Here is an 18191-nt window from a genome sequence, read left to right as displayed (position 1 = left end):
TGACACATTTTTGGGACCATTGTCATTCATACAGCAATCACTGCTATATAAATGCAGTGATTCCTGTGTAAATGACACTGGCAGTGAAGGGGTTAACCAGTGGGTGGCAGTGTAGGGGTTAAGTGTTCCTAGGGGTGTGTTACTAACTGTGGGGGGCTGGGCTTTTCATTTAGTGAACACTGATCTCTGCTCCAATCCCATGGAGCAGAGATCAGCGTCATTAGTTGCTAGGCAGAATGGGGAAATGCTGTTTACAATGGCATTTCTCCATTCAGCCACCCCGTGAGACGATCGTGGGTATGCCCGCGGTGATTGAGTCCACGGGACCCGCGACTGGACTCATGGGGGTCCGAGCGTAGGCAGGGCGGCATTAAAGATTGGACGTACCTGTACGCCAATATGCCTGCCCGTGCCATTCTGCCGACGTACATCGGCGTGCGCCGGTCAGGAACCGGTTAAGTATGGGGTTGTACGCATGTTTTAAAGGAGAGGGGAAGAAAGTAGAGAGGGAGACATTGAAGATGTGAGTGAGGGAGCATAGGATAGAAGAAGAGGGTGGCCATAGTAATGAGGGAACAGGGTCCAGCGTACAGGTGGTAAGACAAGCTTCTGAGAAAACTTTAGCAGCCTCTCTGGTAGTAGCAAGGTCAAAAGAGGAAACTGTTAACTGCTGAGGGTGGTTTTATACAGGGGATAGATGCGCAGTGGAGATGTCCCCACGAATGGCATCAATCTTGTTTTTGAAGTGATTTGCAATCTTATGAACAGTGTGCAAGTTACTGGGTGGAGGTGGTGGTAGAGTAAATAGAGAATTAAAAGTAGAGAAGAGATGACGAGGACTAGATGACACAGTATTAATGAGAGCGACAAAGGCTTGTTTGGCAGCATGGGGAGAGGAATTGTATTTTAAGAAGGCTGATTTATATAGGGTGAATGCCTGCTGGGATTTGGTTTTACGCCACAATCGCTCCAGTGCACCGCTATGTACTTTAAAGTGATTGTAAAGGCAGAAGGTTTTTTATCTTAATGCCGTCTATGCATTAAAGCAGAGTTCCACCCAAAAATTGAACTTCCGCTTTAAACACTCCTCGCCCTCTTAGATGCCACATTTGGCATGTAAATTTTTTTAGGGGGAGAGTGGGGGGCTTCGTTAGGAGGGGGACTTCCTGTCCCACTTCCTCCTTCCGCCCAGAGACCATCAAGGTGACTCCTCCTTTAGCCTTAGGCGGCCCCTCCCTCTAGGCAATCTCCTGGGACACGTGACAGGTCCCAGGAAATTGCTTGTCCACGCCGGGAGCGCAACACAACTCGTGCATGCGCCGTGCATGCCTTGCCGTGAAGCCGAAAGCTGTCACGGCCGGGTGCCCAGAGTGGCAATGAAGACGATGGTGGAGTGGAGGGGGAGAGGAACGACGCTCTGTTCCGCCGCTTCGCTGGACCAAGGTAAGTGTCTGTTTATTAAAAGTCAGCAACTACACTTTTTGTGGAATGACTTTTAGAAATGTACCTGCCTACTCACAAACAAACTGTCCTATTTGAATCAAAACATAGGCAAGTATTTTGAGAAAATACAATCTCTATTTATTCTGGGTAACAAAATAAAGAGGAAGGCAACGCTGGATAAACTTTTGGAATCTGCAAAGCCTTTTGGCCCCCAGGGCACACATCAAGTCTGTGGAAAAGAAAATTGGTAGCTTGAGGAGTCCATATAATTTGGAACACAATCTGGTCCAGGACTCCCAGAGATTAGGACCAGCAGTAGATAACATATAGGGTCTACACTACATATAGGGTCTACACTAGGGTCTAGTACTACACCAGCCAGCGTCTTCTGTCAGATCAGACTGAAGCCAGGTCATCACTTTCTTCTCTTCACTGCAGCCTTCCCTCCACGCTTCCGTGCAGCCTTCCCTGCAGCTTTCCTTGGATGCTATGGCTCTGGTAGTGGACTTGTGACAGGAGGAGGAGGAGAAGGAGGAGGATGGGCAAGCTCACATACATGGCTGCTCTCAGTCAGCTGGCACCTCAACTCCTTCTTTAGGGCCTCACCAATAATTCCCTCACAGAGGAGGCGTTGGCCCTCCTCCAATTTAAGCAATCTAGTGGATAGATAGCAGCCATAGGCCTCTTCAGCATCGAGGTGGCTCCTGAGGACATCACTTGCTTCCCTAATGAGGCCCAGTGCTGCCTCCTCCGTCATCGTCCCCTTCCTGGGCCTTTTGGTTGTAAGGCAGAGGGGAGGCACCTGGGATTGGGTGAGGCTCCTACTGGGCCCGGCCTCGTCCTGGCTGCCACTGGGCATGGCCTCGTCTTGGCTGAGCTCATCCTGTGTATAAAAAAAGGGACATTTTTTGCTTCATCAATCACACACAATTTTCAGCTCATGATTTGCAAATTGAATGTTAATAAATAGAAAAGACTATCATTCTGACCCCAGCATTTTTCATTCTTGTCCCAAACATTTTTGGCCACTACTGTCAATTGATATGTATACATCACTTTTTTTTTAAATCATTAATTTGTTATCGATTATAACATCTAATTAACATCATTAATATTAGGACAATAAATATGTCTAAAAATAATATACCTGGCTCCAGCTGGGAGCATCCACTTCTTCCAGGATGGAAGGTCCAGGTTTTTCCTCGTCAGCCTCTGCTGGGGTTTAGGGAAGGCTGCAGGGAAGGGTAGAAAGTGATTCCCTGGCTTCAGACTGGTCATCCAGAAAACGCAGTTTGTTGAAGTACCACAGCCTGGGGACATACACTTGCGCTGCTGATGCTCCTGATCGGAGTGATTTCTGGATCTTATAATGCTCCTTCTTATACATGTTCCTGAAGATCCCAATTTTCTTTTCCAAGAACATGATGGTTGCATCGGGAACCCGAGTCTTCACAAATTCCAGAAGTTTCTCTACCGTTGACCTCCTAGCTTGTTTATTATAATATAAGCTGTTTTTCACCTCCCACAAATTCCATATCTCGCTGTACTTGTTAATGAAACTGGCCATAAATTCTAGGTCCTTAAATTGATACATATTTTCTGTCAGACAATACACAAGACAAAAACACTAATGTCAGCCTAAACTCTCATTATCTTATCCCAATATAGGCCTCAATCTTGAAGCAGTATAGGCCAATATAGGCCACTGATGTCCCAAAGATTTTACCTTCAATAGAACGTTCGTCCTCCTTCCTCAGCACACCGAACATACATACGACACACCAGTGTTACTTTATATACACTGCGCATGCGTCGCCTGCCCCTGACGTTCTTTCTAGTTTATTCTCTGCCCCTTCTCTTCAGTGGGCAGTAGGAGCAACATGGCGGAGACCCAGCAGGTGTGTGTTATTACTAATAATTCCAGTAAAGAGGAGGAGGAAAGCCCAGAAACGTCCCGATCCCCGAGGCGAAGATTTAAGGCTTCAAATATGTCCTTTGGTGAGATGGCTGAAATGGTGGACATCTTGAGGAGGAACGACTATGATGGGAACAATGGACCGTACAACAACCCGAATGTGAGAAAGGACAAAATCATGATGAAAGTTGTGAAGTCTGCACACAAATTTTGGGGTACGAGGATCCAAGGAGCAAATAAGGAAACGGTGATCAGACCTGAATCTGAGGGAGCTGGATCAGTACAGAAGGATCAAGAAAGTGCTGAGAAAAAGTAAGTAGTTTTCGTGTATTCCGATTATTATTGTTGCTTATATGCTGCGCCATGTGATTTTATTTACTCTAGGACATTTTAAAATGGCAAGTTTCAGGTTAGTGGGGAAAGTAACCCATCATAGTAAACATCGTTCTCTCATTAAATATGATGTTTTGGGCAGATACATGTTAAATACATTTGGTCATGCCTAAATATCTGCGTGCTAAAGTATACCTTTTGTTTTATCCTCATAGGAGACCAAAGACTCGGAGGACACCACTCAACAGAGGACACCAGGATCCCCCGACCTGACAAAGAAGGGGAACTCTGAAAAACACCACAGCAACACCCGAGGATCTGGAGGAAGGAGAGGTGGAGGAAGTGGGCAAACTTGAGTGTCTGACACCCCAGCTTCAGGTAATATATGTATTCCTGCATATATATAATACATGTTTTTCCAAACAATTTTTTTTAATCAAATCCTTTTTATTATTTTATATGAAAATGACATTGACACAATACAGACAAAACCACAAAAATAGAAATCACACCAAACCAAAGCCCCCCCAGAAAAAAAAAAACAAGCCCCACCAACCCCCCCTCCCCCCCACTCGGAGTATATATCTGGGGAAAATCGGGGGTGCGTGATATACGCAGATCCCTTGCCATTCCTAACCTTCTCTGCCGCTCTCGGCAGCTTTCAGGTATTTTCAGCTGTTCTCGTGTATTTTCAGCCATTCCCGGCTATTTTCGGCCACACTCGGCCATGCTCGGCGGCTTTTGGAAAACCGAAAGCCACAGAGAACGGCTGAGTGCGGCTGAAAATAGGCAAGAAGTGCCGAAAATAGCCGAAAGCTACCAAGAACAGGAGAGAACGAGCACCGCTGAGATACACAGGACATCCACTCTGTATCTTGGCGGAGCCATTTTTTTAAATGGCAAAGGCACTGACAAGCCTGGAAAATAACTGATAAGGCTGCAAACAACTGACAAGGCTGCAATGGAAGGCTGCAAACGACTGACAAGTCTGCAATGCAAGGCTGCAAATGACTGACAATGCTGCAATGGAAGACTGCAATGCAAAGCTGCAAATGACTGACAAGGCTGCAACGCAAGGCTGCAAATGACGACAAGGCTGCAATGTAAGGCTGCAAATGACACTGACAAGGCTGCATTGATGGGCATTTAAATGTAAGTTTTTTTCCTTAAACTTCCCTCCTAAAAATAGGATTTTTGTACTCACCGTAAAATCCTTTACTCTGTAATTCACCGACCGACACAGCTCCTCTCTGTAACTAAATGGGTTGTATAGCCTGCCATTAGGAGAAACTAGGCAAAATTGTTACACAATACACAGAACTTTAATCCCGCCCCGTGCTATCAACCCTCCTCCTGCTCCCAGCAGCTTCAGTACATCAACAAGCAGTACAACGTAGAAAAAAAGGAGGCGTGGGTGCTGTATCAGTCGGTGAATTACAGAGAAAAGGATTTTATGGTGAGCACAAAAAATCCTATTTTCTCTTATGTTCACCGACTGACACAGCTCCTCTCTGTAAATGGGATGTCCCCAAGCAGTGCCAAATGAGGGGTGGGAAAAAAACAGCATAAAAACTTCAACCACCATGGCAAGTGGGAACTAGTGAAACTAAACCCACACAAAAACAGCAGTATGTGGAAAAACTCCACCATATAACCGGGCATACTCATCAGGAATGAACCCCAAGACCGCAACAGTGCGGAGGTAATGCAACAGAGCATTAACAAAACAGTACTGTGTTTTTCTCGAAAACCAGGAAAAAACTCAATTGCAACTACATGGCCACCTGCAAAACCTTGCGACCAAAACCAGCATCAGCCGATGCACTGACATCTACTTTTTAGAACTTGGTAAACGTATGAGCAGACGACCAGGTCGCCACCTTACACACCTGAGCGACAGACGCTTGGTGTCGGAAGGCCCAAGACATTCCAATTGCTCTTGTAGAGTGGGCCGTGACTGGAAAAGGAGGCACCTGCCCCTTCAAGGCGTAGGCTTGGACCACAATCTGTCTGATCCACCTGGAAATGGTGGCCGACGAGACCGCCATGCCCTTCTTAGGACCAGTCACCGAAACAAACAGTGAGTCTGACTTCCGAAAGGAAGCTGTGGCAGACAAGTACACCTTCAGAGCCCTAACATTTAGAGCGTGAAGGGCCACCTCCTTGGGGTGCTTCAGCTTAGGACACAATGATGGCAATACAATGTCCTCATTGATATGAAAAGCCAAAACCACCTTCGGTAGAAAGGTCGTTTGCGGACGCAACACCACCTTATCCCTGTGGATGACCAGATAAGACAACTTGCAGGACAAGGCCGCCAGTTTCCGAAACCCTCCTGGCCAATGTGATGGCCACTAGAAAGACCACCTTCTGTGAAAGGGTCAGCAGAGGAATCTCCCTGATATTCTCAAAGGGTGGATTCTGAAGCACCGACAACACCAGGTTCCAATCCCACGGAAGGTAACGGAGGACGCACCGGAGGGACTAAAAGTCGCACCCCCTGCACAAAGGTACTCACTAATGAGTGAGATGCCAGGGGTCGTTGAAAAAAGACAACCAGAGCTGAAATTTGCCCCTTGATGGTTCTCAAAGCCAACCTCTGGTCTACACCTTACTGAAGAAACAGCAGGAATCCTGGATATAGAGAAGGAGCGCGGATGCCACCCCTTCTCCTCACACATGGAGATATAGGCCTTCCAAGTATGATGGTATATCTTCCTGGAAGAAGATTTCTGCGCCCTCAGCACAGTTGGAATCACCGAGTCTGACAGACCCCGTTCCTCAATACCTGGCTTTCAACAGCCAGGCCATTAAAGCCAGCGATGGTAAAGCAGGGTGAAGGATTGGACCTTGAGATAGGAGGTCCTCTCTCAATGGCAGTCGCCAGGGAGCATCTGCCATCAGGCGCACCAGGTCTGTGTACCAGGCCCGCTGAGGCCAATCTGGGGCAATCAGGATTACTGGAATCCCCTCGGCTTCCACTCTGCGAAGCAGACGTGGCAACAGTTTCAGTGGAGGAAAGGCGTATATCAGCTGGTACTGATCCCACGGAGCCACCAGCGCATCTGACACGTCTGCCCACGGATCTCCGGTCCTGGACACGAATCTCAGTACCTTCCATTTGAGACGGGAGGCCAGTAGATCCACATCTGGTGTGCCCCACCTCAGGCACAGCAGCCTGAAAACCTCCGGATGCAATGCCCATTCTTCTGGGTCCAGCATCTGTTGACTCAGATAGTCTGCCTGCCAATTTTCCACCCCTGGGATGTAAATGGCCGACAGGGCCAGTACATGTCGCTGTGCCCACCGAAGTATGTGAGCGACCTCCCGAGCAGCGGCTGAGCTTCTTGTTCCTCCTTGGTGATTCATGTACGCCACAGCCGTGGCATTGTCTGACTGAATTCTGATTCGGACGCCCTTGGAGGATCATCGACCACGTGTGGAGGCACAACCTGATCGCTCCCAATTCGAGCAGGTTGATCGGCAACCTGGATTCGTCCGTCGACCAGAGGCCCTGAGCCAACTGAATCCCTATCACTCCGTCCCAGCCGGATAGACTGGCGTCTGTAGTGATCACCGTCCATTTCAGGGGAAGGAACAATTTTCCGGACTGAACCACCGGGGACCTCAACCACCAGATCAGACTGGCTGGCTCACCTGGATATGCCGATCCAGGGACAACGGAGATTTGTCCCATTTTGTCAAGATCTCCTTCTGCAGGACTCTGGTGTGGAACTGGGCATAAGGTACTGCCTCGAAGGAGGCTACCATGAGCCCCAGCACCCGCATGCAAAAGCGGATTGATGACCACTTGCGGTTCATCAGTAGTTTGACCGCAGATCTGAGAGTCAGCTATTTGTCTGAGGAGAGAAAAACCCTCACTTCCCTGGAGTCCAACAGCAACCCCAGGTACTCCAGATGCTGAGTTGGTACAAACACTGCCTTCCTTAGGTTCAACAGCCACCCAAATTCTTGCAGGGACTGCAAGGTGATCGCCACATCCTCCTCTAATTCTGAGGTGGAAGAAGCTCTCAGGAGGAGATCGTCTAGGTAACCCACGATCGCGATCCCGCGTTGTCTCAACAATGCCAATACTGGAGCCAGTACTTTGGTAAAGACTCGGGGGGCTGATGCCAGGCCAAAAGGAAGAGCCACAAACTGGTAGTGGGCTTCCCCGACTGCCAAGCGCAGAAACTTTTGATGCCGAAGGCATATGGGTATGTGCAGGTAGGCATCCTAAATGTCCAAGGACGCCAGGAAGTCCCCTTGATGGAGTGCAGCGACTATTGAGCGAACTGATTCCATTCTGAACCTCTGCACTTTTACAAAGTGATTTAGGGCTTTTAGGTCCAATATTGAACGTACCCCTTCCTTCTTGGGAACAACAAACAGATTTGAGTAGAACCCCTGGAAGCATTCTGATTCTGGAACCGGTACAATCACCCCCTGATTCAGCAAGTCCCTCACAGCCCCTAACAGGGCCTCCCGGTGAACCGGGGACATGGGTATGCTGGAGGGAAAGAATCAGTTTGGCGGCCAAGAGAGAAACTCTATCTTGTAGCCTGTGGAAATCAGATCGCAGACCCATTGGTCTGATAACCGGGAGGTCCACCGGGCTGCAAACTCCCGTAGACGACCCCCCACCCGAAACGTGGGTGGGGGCAAACCTTCATGCTGTAGCACTTTTTTTCGCAGGCTTGTTAGGCTTGCGGTTCCAGGGACGCTTCTGACCGTCCGTGGACGTCCTGTCGGGCTGGGGTCGTTTTGCCGAAGCACCGGACGGACGAAGAAGCCGCTTGTGAGCAGAAAAAGAAGGCCCTTGCCTGTGGTGTGGCTCCTTAGCCTTCCTGGCCTGTGGGAGTAGTGTACTCTTACCACCCGTGGCATTTTTAATAATATCATCCAACGAGGCTCCAAAGAGCTGGTCGCCAAGGAAGGGAAGATCCGTCAGGGCTTTCTTGGATGCCTGGTCAGCAGATCAGCATTTCAGGCAAATGAGGCGCCTCAGCACCACGGCTGACACTGAGGCCCTAAATAGAAGGGGAAGAGTATCCAGGGCCGCATCACAAACGTACTAAAGGCCATGCACTAGTTGGTCTGCTAGTTCCACGCAGACAGGGGAGGTGTTCTGCTCTCCCAATTCGTGGTGCAAACGTTTTGCCCACTCAGTCAGTGTCTGCGACACCAGTGCGGATGCCAGTACAGGTCGCACGGCTGACCCCACAACCGTAAACAAGGAATGAGCCACTGCTTCGGCCTTCCTGTCTGTGGGATCCTTGAAAGCAGGAGTCCCCTCAACCAGGATCGTGGTTACTTTATTTAGCCTAGATACTGGGGGGTCCATGACCGGAGGAGCCACTTTTTGAGAAGGCTTTCTTCAAAGGGGTAACGCACCGCCAAATTTTTGGGGACCAAAAAAGTCCGTTGCGGGTGACCCCATTCTCTGTAGATGAATTTGTCAAAATAAGTCAAATACGGAAACACCTTAGGTGAACGTGCTGGCTTGCGGGACCCAAAAGGGACCGGTACATCAGCAGAGGAATCCGCTGGCTCCTGAATCTTCAGGGTATCACGCACAGCTGTGATAAGTGCTCCAACAAGTGCCTTGTTGTGCCCGGACGGGGAATCATCCTCACTGTCTGAACGGTCCTGGTCAGACACGTCTTATAGGTCAGAGCAGGGGTCTCCAGCCGCACCAGGGCCCGAGTCTGCATCAGAGCTCTCCCCAGAGGATGGAGGGGGCAGGTGCCTCTTAGGTGCACCTTTCCTGCCATGTGCCGCCTCTATCTTAGCAACATAGGAGTCAAGGACCGCCGTCAGGGTGTCCATGCGCACTGCGCTAACTGCAGGTGACCCGGTTGCTATAGCCTGGATTATAACTCAGGCTTTAAGAAAATGGCCGCCAATGTAATCAATAGGAATCCTAAAGAAAATGGCTGCTGAAGCTCACCAGCTTCCCCAAATCCAAGATGGCTGCCGGAACGGCACCATACGGTGACAGAGCAAAAGATAAAAACGTGCTGCCTGCTAACAGTCAGAACAACCTCCATAAACCTGTTTTGGGACCCCCAGATCTAGACCAGGACTAACGCCAGCCACACAGACCCCCACAGGTGAGAAACAGCGACCCACACACACTGCCCCGCAGCGCATGCAGACACCCCCCTCAGAGGGGGGAAGGAGGGGTGATAGGGACTTGGGAGAGAAGATAGGGAGGTGAGGTGGCCCCCGAATCGACCCCCCAGGGAATGCCCAGCTGCTCACCCCACAGAAGCAGAGAGAGCCTTACTTGCCAGTCCTGAAGAGCTGGGAGACATTCCATCACAGACCTACTCTTGTGCAGTTTCCGGGTAGCTGTCGGCCTCGGTTTACTGTGATCCAGACATCAGTAGCCCGGTCATATGTATACTCGGAGCATTGAAGCTCATGACCAACTCTGGAGTGTCGTGGCCTGTCAAGCCTTAGCTGCGGCCTGCTCATGCTCGATGGCCGGACTGGGGAGACTACAAGGATATCATTAACCAGCCTCTCACCCAGCCGGCAGTTGATAGAAGATCTCAGGATCTTTCATCTTGCGCAAAAAGCAGCAAACCTGCAGCAAAAATATGGACCGAGAGGCCCGCAGGGTTTCCTAGGTCATTCGCCTTGCTAGGCAAAATAAAAACTGAAGCTGCTGGGAGCAGGAGGAGGGTTGATAGCACGGGGCACGCCCTCCCGGGGCGGGATTAAAGTTCTGTGTATTGTGTAACAATTTTGCCTAGTTTCTTCTAATGGCAGGCTATACATTTAGTTACAGAGAGGAGCTGTGTCGGTCGGTGAATATAAGAGAACGTTTTTTTATTTTAAATTCCCTCCTAAACTTGGGGTGCGTGTTATACGCTAATTAAATATAAATTAAAGATTAAAGATAAATGCGGTAATTGTCTACTAGTTTTCCAGTATCCAGATCCACAATGTAGCACACCAATTGGCCTCCTTGATCAATGTTACCAGACTAGACATAATGTATAAATGCATAGATCTAAGAGTTGTTAATGAATGCATTGACATCGGTGTCTACGTTGAGGCCATAGGCGAGATAAGATTTCAATCTATATATCCAAGCCATTTCCTGTTTTGAAATCTCCCTCACCAGAGAGCTTCCTCTCCAGTGGGGTCTATACTTATCAATGCCCAAAAAACAGAGTACCTGAAGGGTCCCTATCATGCATCAAGACATAGTGCCTAGATACGGAATGATTTTAAAACCTTTTCTAATATTATTTATCTGCTCATTGTATAGTACAGCACATATAGCACATACAGTATAAAAGATATTAGAATCACGCTAAAAAAATATATAATAATTCTATAGATCAGTCCATCTGCTGAATGTGATGGACACATCAATGCAAGGAGTTGTTAGTAGTGGATCTGGGATGAACCCCACTATAGCCAGGTTGAGAGGAGACCCGTATCACTCACGAAGAGGGGCTCTCCTCAAAATAAATCCAGAACCCAGGGGAAAGGTAATCACCATGTCTATCAGGGGTCACCACCTAGGGGACAAAATAACAATAGGAACAATTATTGGAATGGTCCCCAGAACCAATATAGGCAGGGACCCCCTATGTAAACACAGGGTAACAACCAATATAGAAAGGGATCTCCTATAAAATCACAGGGCACGAACCACCAGGCTACACTTTGATGGAGAAGCCCCTGACACTTTTGGATTTGATAATAGAGGATTTATAAATGATACACCTAGGAGAGATCCAGACATGTATCATCCTAATAGTTACAGACCTAATAACAATCACTATGAAACGGGCCAGTACTTTGGACCCCCACCCAATCAGGGCTATCAGAGTTGGGGTTTTCCCAAAAGCAACCAGGGTATGAAAATACCCGTAGAACTACAAGAGGAACTAGAGGGGGGTACAATCAGCAAAAAAGAAAGAGAACTTAGGAGTGGGAATTTATAATTTAAGTAAGCAAACTTTAACTGATTACGGAAAATAAACTTTTGGACAAGGGTCTGAAGTTTGCTCCACCTAGGAAGTTGAGCAAATTCCAGAGCTATATGGATGTACACAAGTACGTGCGAAAACTCAGTATCAAACAATACTTGTTGTTCAATCCTATTAAAGAGAATAGAGTTACATCATCCGAGTTTCAAAACTCCAATCTCTCTAATGCCTCTCTATTCAGTCCCCCATGCACACTAGCACCCTCCATTAGGGTATTTAGGGATATTGTCCTATGGGACTTAGATCAGATTAGGGTGAAGAATGTTAAGATGCAGGGAGATTTAGAGATGGGATTGGATCCCCCGTGTAACAACAAAGCGCTAGTCATTAGACCTGCGGATAAGGGAGGGGGGATAGTTGTGCTTGATCGATGCGATTACCTGACGGAAATGTATCGCATAGTGGGGGACTGTGAAACCTATACCCCTTTGAATAGGGACCCTGTCATCAAATATAAAAAGGATATAGAGAGTATTGTAGCCTGAGGGTTTAAGAGCGGTATTATAAATAAGAAGAAGTTATTCCCAGTGCCGAGTACCCCACATACCCCCATTATTTATTACCAAAGGTAATCTACCAAAGGTCCATTAAATCAGTCTTGCCCCCCGGGACATCCTATAGTGAGTGGGATTGACTGTCATGTCCCTGATGGGCAAGTATATTGACCATTATCTGCAGCCACTGGTGCAGAAGATGCCATTGTATATTAAAGATACTAGGCATGTTATCAATTTACTGTCCAGAATCACCCCCAAATAGGAATTGTGGTTAGTTACAGCTGATCAAACTTTGTTGTACATGATTATCCCCTTTTTAGGGGGTTTAGAGGCAGTTGGTTTAAATCGAACTAGTTCATTATGGAATCATTAGAATATGCTGCGATGCATAATTACTTCTGGTTCGATCACCAGTTTTACCGCCAGAACAGGGGAGTGGCTATGGGGGCCAATTATGCCCCAAGTCTAGCCTACCTGTTCATGGCCAAATGGGAGGAGGACATCATCTATGCCCAACAGAGACCTCAGATGGTCCTGTGGGCTAGATATATAGATGATGTCCTCCTCCTAAGGGAGGGCAGCAACTTCAAACTTTTTGAATTTATGGAGATGCTTAATAATAACAATAGGGGCATCAAATTCAATTTTGAGTCCAGCATGGAGGCAATCAACCTTTGGCCCATAAGAGTTTGGGGAAGGGGGAGAGGTTTGTTATGACTACTTTCTTCAAACCCACTGATAGGAATTCTTACATTACTTCAGACAGCTGCCATTATGAACCCTGGCTAAGATCGGTACCTCGGAATCAATTTATGCACCTCAGGGGTAACTGTACTGCGATAGATGAGTTTGATATTCAAGTGGGAGCGTGGCTTGATGGTAGAGAGCAGACGTGTAGCGGCATAGCTCCGGCTACCAAACCGAATCCTACAGCTATCCTAGGTCCATTCTCCTCCAGACCAACACCAAAATACTTCCCACAGCTGTGGGAATACTTCAAGCTGGAGCACATGGTGAAATACGGGCCACCCGCACTGCCATCTGTGGTGAGCCAGCTAGCCCAGTTCAGGTGGCAAGATGGCGCCGGGACACAGGTAGAGGAGCGTGACATGCTGCAGCCATCCACCACAGCTTCACACAGACATCCTGCAGCCTCGGTGAGTGACTCTGCCCCTGTCTTGTTTGAGACCCAGCCAGATCCACTACAGGCACAGGACTCCCCTCTGAATAATGTGGACAGCTCAGGCCCTGGGTCCCCTTCCACAGAACCTACACTTGCCACCATAATGCTAGCTATACCGGATTTTAATGCCCCCCTTCACTGCACAAACTGCATCCATCCGCATGGATTTCTCTTTACTGAAACAAAATGTGAAAAATCTGAGGGACAGAACGGGCGCTAGAGAAGAACATATCAGCTCCCTGGAGGATGTAGTACACCCCTTACCTGTTAACGTGAGAGATCAAGCGGCAGCCCTCTGTGCAAAAATAGAGGATTTGGAAAATCGTTTGAGTAGGAACAATCCGCTTTGTGGGGTTCCCAGAGCGCAAAGAGGGCTCCGACCCCGAAAAATTTCTGTATACGTGGATGAGGGATATTTTTGAGGCAGATGCACCCTCCTTCTCCTATGTTACTGAATGTGCACATCGCACCCCCCCATGTCTCTGTCCTTCTGAAGCTCCCCTACGCTCCATAATTGCACGGATCCTTAACTTTCAAGAAAAAGTTGCCATTTTGTGTCTTGCACGAGAGAAAGGCCCATTGAAGTATAATGAAAACACCATTTAAGTTTACACTGACTTTTCAGCTGATGAACAGCGACAATGCATCTCCTTCGCAGTGGTAAAAAAAACCTATGCACAGAAGGTCTCCCTTACGCCATGCTTTTTCCCGCCAAACTGCGTATCATCCATGATGGCAAGGCTCACTTTTACACCAACCCCAAAGAAGCCATGGCATGGCTGAATGACCGGTATTGTACCGCGACGTAGAGCAGTTTGAACACGAGTCACTGAGCTCCCTGCATATCTCTATTTGTTGCTGTCTGGCGGTTTCACCACCCACCATGTCTATGGGAAGAAAGGGGGCCCATACACCTTGTCACCCACAGTTGTTCTTCAATCCTGAGGAAAAGCCATACCCCGCTTCCTATTGGTTTCAGAAACAGAACCTTAATGTTTACAACCTGGGCGGCACAGTGGTGTAGTGGTTAGCACTCTCACCTAGCAGTAAAAAGGGTCGCTGGTTCAAATCCCAATCACGACACTACCTGCCTGGAGTTTGCATGTTCTCCCTGTGCCTGCGTGGGTTTCCTCCGGGTACTCCAGTTTCCTCCCACACTCCAAAGACATGCAGGTAGGTTGGCCCTAGTATATGAATAGGGACCTTGGATTGTGGGCTCCTTGAGGGTAGGGACCAATGTGAGTGTGCAATGTACTGGGATAGGGACAATTGTAGACACTTACTCAGGTTGAACTGGATGGACTGGTGTCTTTATTCAACCTTACTAACTATGTAACCTGTTCAGATCAAAAACCCTTTAAGGCCAAATCCATTTTGATGAAGATGTTACTACGTTATTATATCCCTCTTGCATCCCCTCAACAGCAAGTGTTGACTATCCTGGAGCCGCACCACTTCAATGCTGAGGCATTTCTCTCTCATCTCCTGTTTTGTGGTTCGGAAGCCACACCAGACACCACAAACCCCCACACTAGTTAGTGGCAAGGCCACAGAATAGTTCACTCTTCACTTAAGTCAAGTTTATTTTTCCATATTCAGGGACCCAAGGCTCGCTATATTTGGGATGGCCAAGCGGGGATGGGGATACAGGATTTTTCAGGAGCTTCCAATGTTTTTCCTTTTTTGGCTGATCTTATCTTTGGCCTTGTTTTTGCACTTTGGTTTTTCATTTGTATTTGTGCTGGTCTAACTTGAATTGTGCCTTATACCTGTTATTGTATGTCTCTGCTTGTATATAACCCAAACAGCATGGCTTGCAATGGTGTGCCTGTGCCCCCAGCCTTCAGGTTATATACCTTATACTGATCACTGTGCCATGGGTAGACAGCTAAAAATAATTTCCTGGAACACTAGAGGATTGAACTTGCCTCAGAAGCGATCTCTAGTGTTCTCAATCCTTAAAAAGCAGCGTCCCCACATTATTTGTCTCCAGGAAACACATTTGGTTGATTCTAAAACAAGGTCCCTGAAGCGGCTCTGGCTGGCTCAATATTTTCATGCTACTCATATGGCTTACTCCAGAGGGGTCTCAGTTTTGCTGGCTAAGTCTCCACATGCAGAGGTTGTAGTCCTCATGATTCAGAGTGCCTCAGTAACTTTTACCTTGGTAACAGTTTATGTACCCCCCCCCCCCATTCTCCGCAGATATGTTGGTAAAACTTTCACTTATGTAATTGTCTAGGGCGGCCTTTAGGCCCACTGTTATATATAGGCGACTTTAATGCAGTAATGAGCACGGCCATGGACCGTCTGGGGGGTGGGGGCAGATCCTATCACTCCTTCCCTGACTGGGCCCAGGTACGTGGACTTACCGAGATATGGAGGTGGAAACATCCGGATGAGTACCAATTTTCCTGCCATTTGGCTCTCTCCGCACCATGTCCTGGATAAATCTGGCATTTGGCACACGGGAGACTCTCCCGGTGGTACCTGCCATAACTTACCTACCTAGGGAAGTGTCAGACCATGCTCCTCTGGTGGTGGATCTCCTTATGCTCCCAGAAACTGGCCCGAGTGTGTGGTGCCTGAACTCATACTGGCTGGAGTATGAGATAGTACAGGGAGAATGTGGAAAGAGTATAGTGAACTACTGGACCGAAAATACTGGTACAGTGGACTCGCTTACTGACCGGGAGGCCTTTAAGTCCACATTGCGGGGTACCTTTATGTCTATCACTGGCGTTATATGTAAAAATACCCAACAACATACTGTGGAACTAGAGGCTGAAATGACGTCCGCAGAAACTTTCTATACCTCTGATCCCAGTTCAACCAACAAAGACAAATGGTTGCAATGTCGCAGAAAATATGAGCTCTTTTTATTAGACCTTACACAAAAACGCATGCTACATTCTACACAGAAATCATTTGAGCATGGTAACAAGGCAGGCCATCTCTTAGCTTATCTGACCAGACCTGAACACTCCTCCATCTCAATCCCCAGAATTCTGACTGCACAAGGACAAATTAGTGACGCCCCTAGAGACATCATGGAGACATTTCTGATCTTTTAGTTACATAGTCACATAGTAGGTGAGGTTAAAAAAAGACCAACCTATGTGTGCGATTATATGTCAGCATTACATTGTATATCCCTGTATGTTGCGGTCGTTCAGGTGCTTATCTAATAGTTTCTTGAAACTATCAATGCCCCTCGCTGAGACCACCGCCTGTGGAAGAGAATTCCACATCCTTGCCCTTCTTACAGTACAGTACCCTCTACGTAGTTTAAGGTTAAACCTCTTTTCTTCTAATTTTAATGAGTGGCCATGAGTCTTGTTAAACTCCCTTTTGCGAAAAAGTTTTATCTCTATTGTGGGGGTCACCAGTTTGCTATTTGTATACTGAAATCATATCCCCTCTCAAGTTTCTTCTCCAGAGAGAATTTCAGTGCTTGCAACCTTTTCTCATAACCAATATCCTCCAGACCATTTATCAGTTTTGTTGCCCTTCTTTGTACTTGCTCCATTTCCAGTACATCCTTCCTGCTCCAGCTGCGGCCGGACCAGAGTCTTGTAGAGCGGGAGAATTATCGTTTTATCTCTGGAGTTGATCCCCTTTTTAATGCATGCCAAGATTCTGTTTGCTTTGTTAGCAGCAGCTATGGTCGAAGTCTCCTAATAACCATCTGTGGTTTAACCCCAACTACAAAGAATTGTACTCTTTGCTTAACCCTCAATGTTGGTACACAAAAGGAGTTAAATACCCGTGCCATCTGTATGACTCACAGTCTAAACTCATCTCCACATACTACGCTACCCTCATGACTGATAGCAACCCCATATTCCGAATGGCTCAAAAAAAAAACAGACCCTTATGGACGCTACACTTACTGAAGATGACTGGTCAGAATTTAGGAACACATACATAACTTCAGTGAAATCATCGAGGGACTGTATCATCGATGTTAAAATTTTTCATCTTTCTCCTGACCCCTGCTAGGTTATATAAACTGGGACTAACACCCACAGCAGAATGCTTTAGTGGCTGTGGCCAAGCGGCAGATTTTTTACATAGTTTCTGGACCTGCTCAATAGTCCAGCACTTCTGGACAGAAGTTCTTATATCTGCTGGACTGATCTATATAATTATTATATATTATTTTTGCGCGATTCTAATATCTTTTATATGATCATCTATACCGTCCAGTTCTGTGGACACAAAGATGCAAGAGTGCAACTATAAGCTACTTAACCGTTGGTATAGAGTCCCTGCTAAACTTATAAAAGGGAAAAAAAACTGTGCTGTATGCTGATGAAACCTAAATAACAGCAGACTCTGCTGCATAGGTGTGAGTAGCCTATTGCATTAGGGTGTGCATCCCAAAGTTCAAACACACATACACAGTAGAGCAGTGGATGGTGTCAGTAGAGCAGTGGATGGTGTCAGTAGGGGTGAGATTGGTGTCAGTAGTTTTTTGTTTTTATACATTTTTTTACAATATTTTTTTTTTTTACAGTTTGTTAGGAACCCCATTGAGGGGGCTTTGGTGAAATAGCAGAGAAAGGTACTCAGGAGAGAGATTCCCCAGGCCCTTTCTCTGTATCCTCAACTGCCACAGGGGTTCCGCAGGGGGAATCTGTTTTGCTTCGATGCCCACACTCCCTCCAGCAAGCATCTGATAGAGCTGGCATTTTGGCAATTTTAGCAGGGATAATAAAGGACATATAAGCCTGTGATGAATGGTGGTGAATAAGTATGATGAGCCACGTATACTATAATGATATATGTCCACATATATTCAGAAA

Source organism: Lithobates pipiens, unplaced genomic scaffold (assembly GCF_037356315.1).
Source record: "Lithobates pipiens isolate NorthernLeopardFrog02 unplaced genomic scaffold, aLitPip1_a1.2 Scaffold_23, whole genome shotgun sequence".
Classification (NCBI taxonomy): domain Eukaryota; kingdom Metazoa; phylum Chordata; class Amphibia; order Anura; family Ranidae; genus Lithobates; species Lithobates pipiens.
This window is presented reverse-complemented; position numbering follows the sequence as displayed.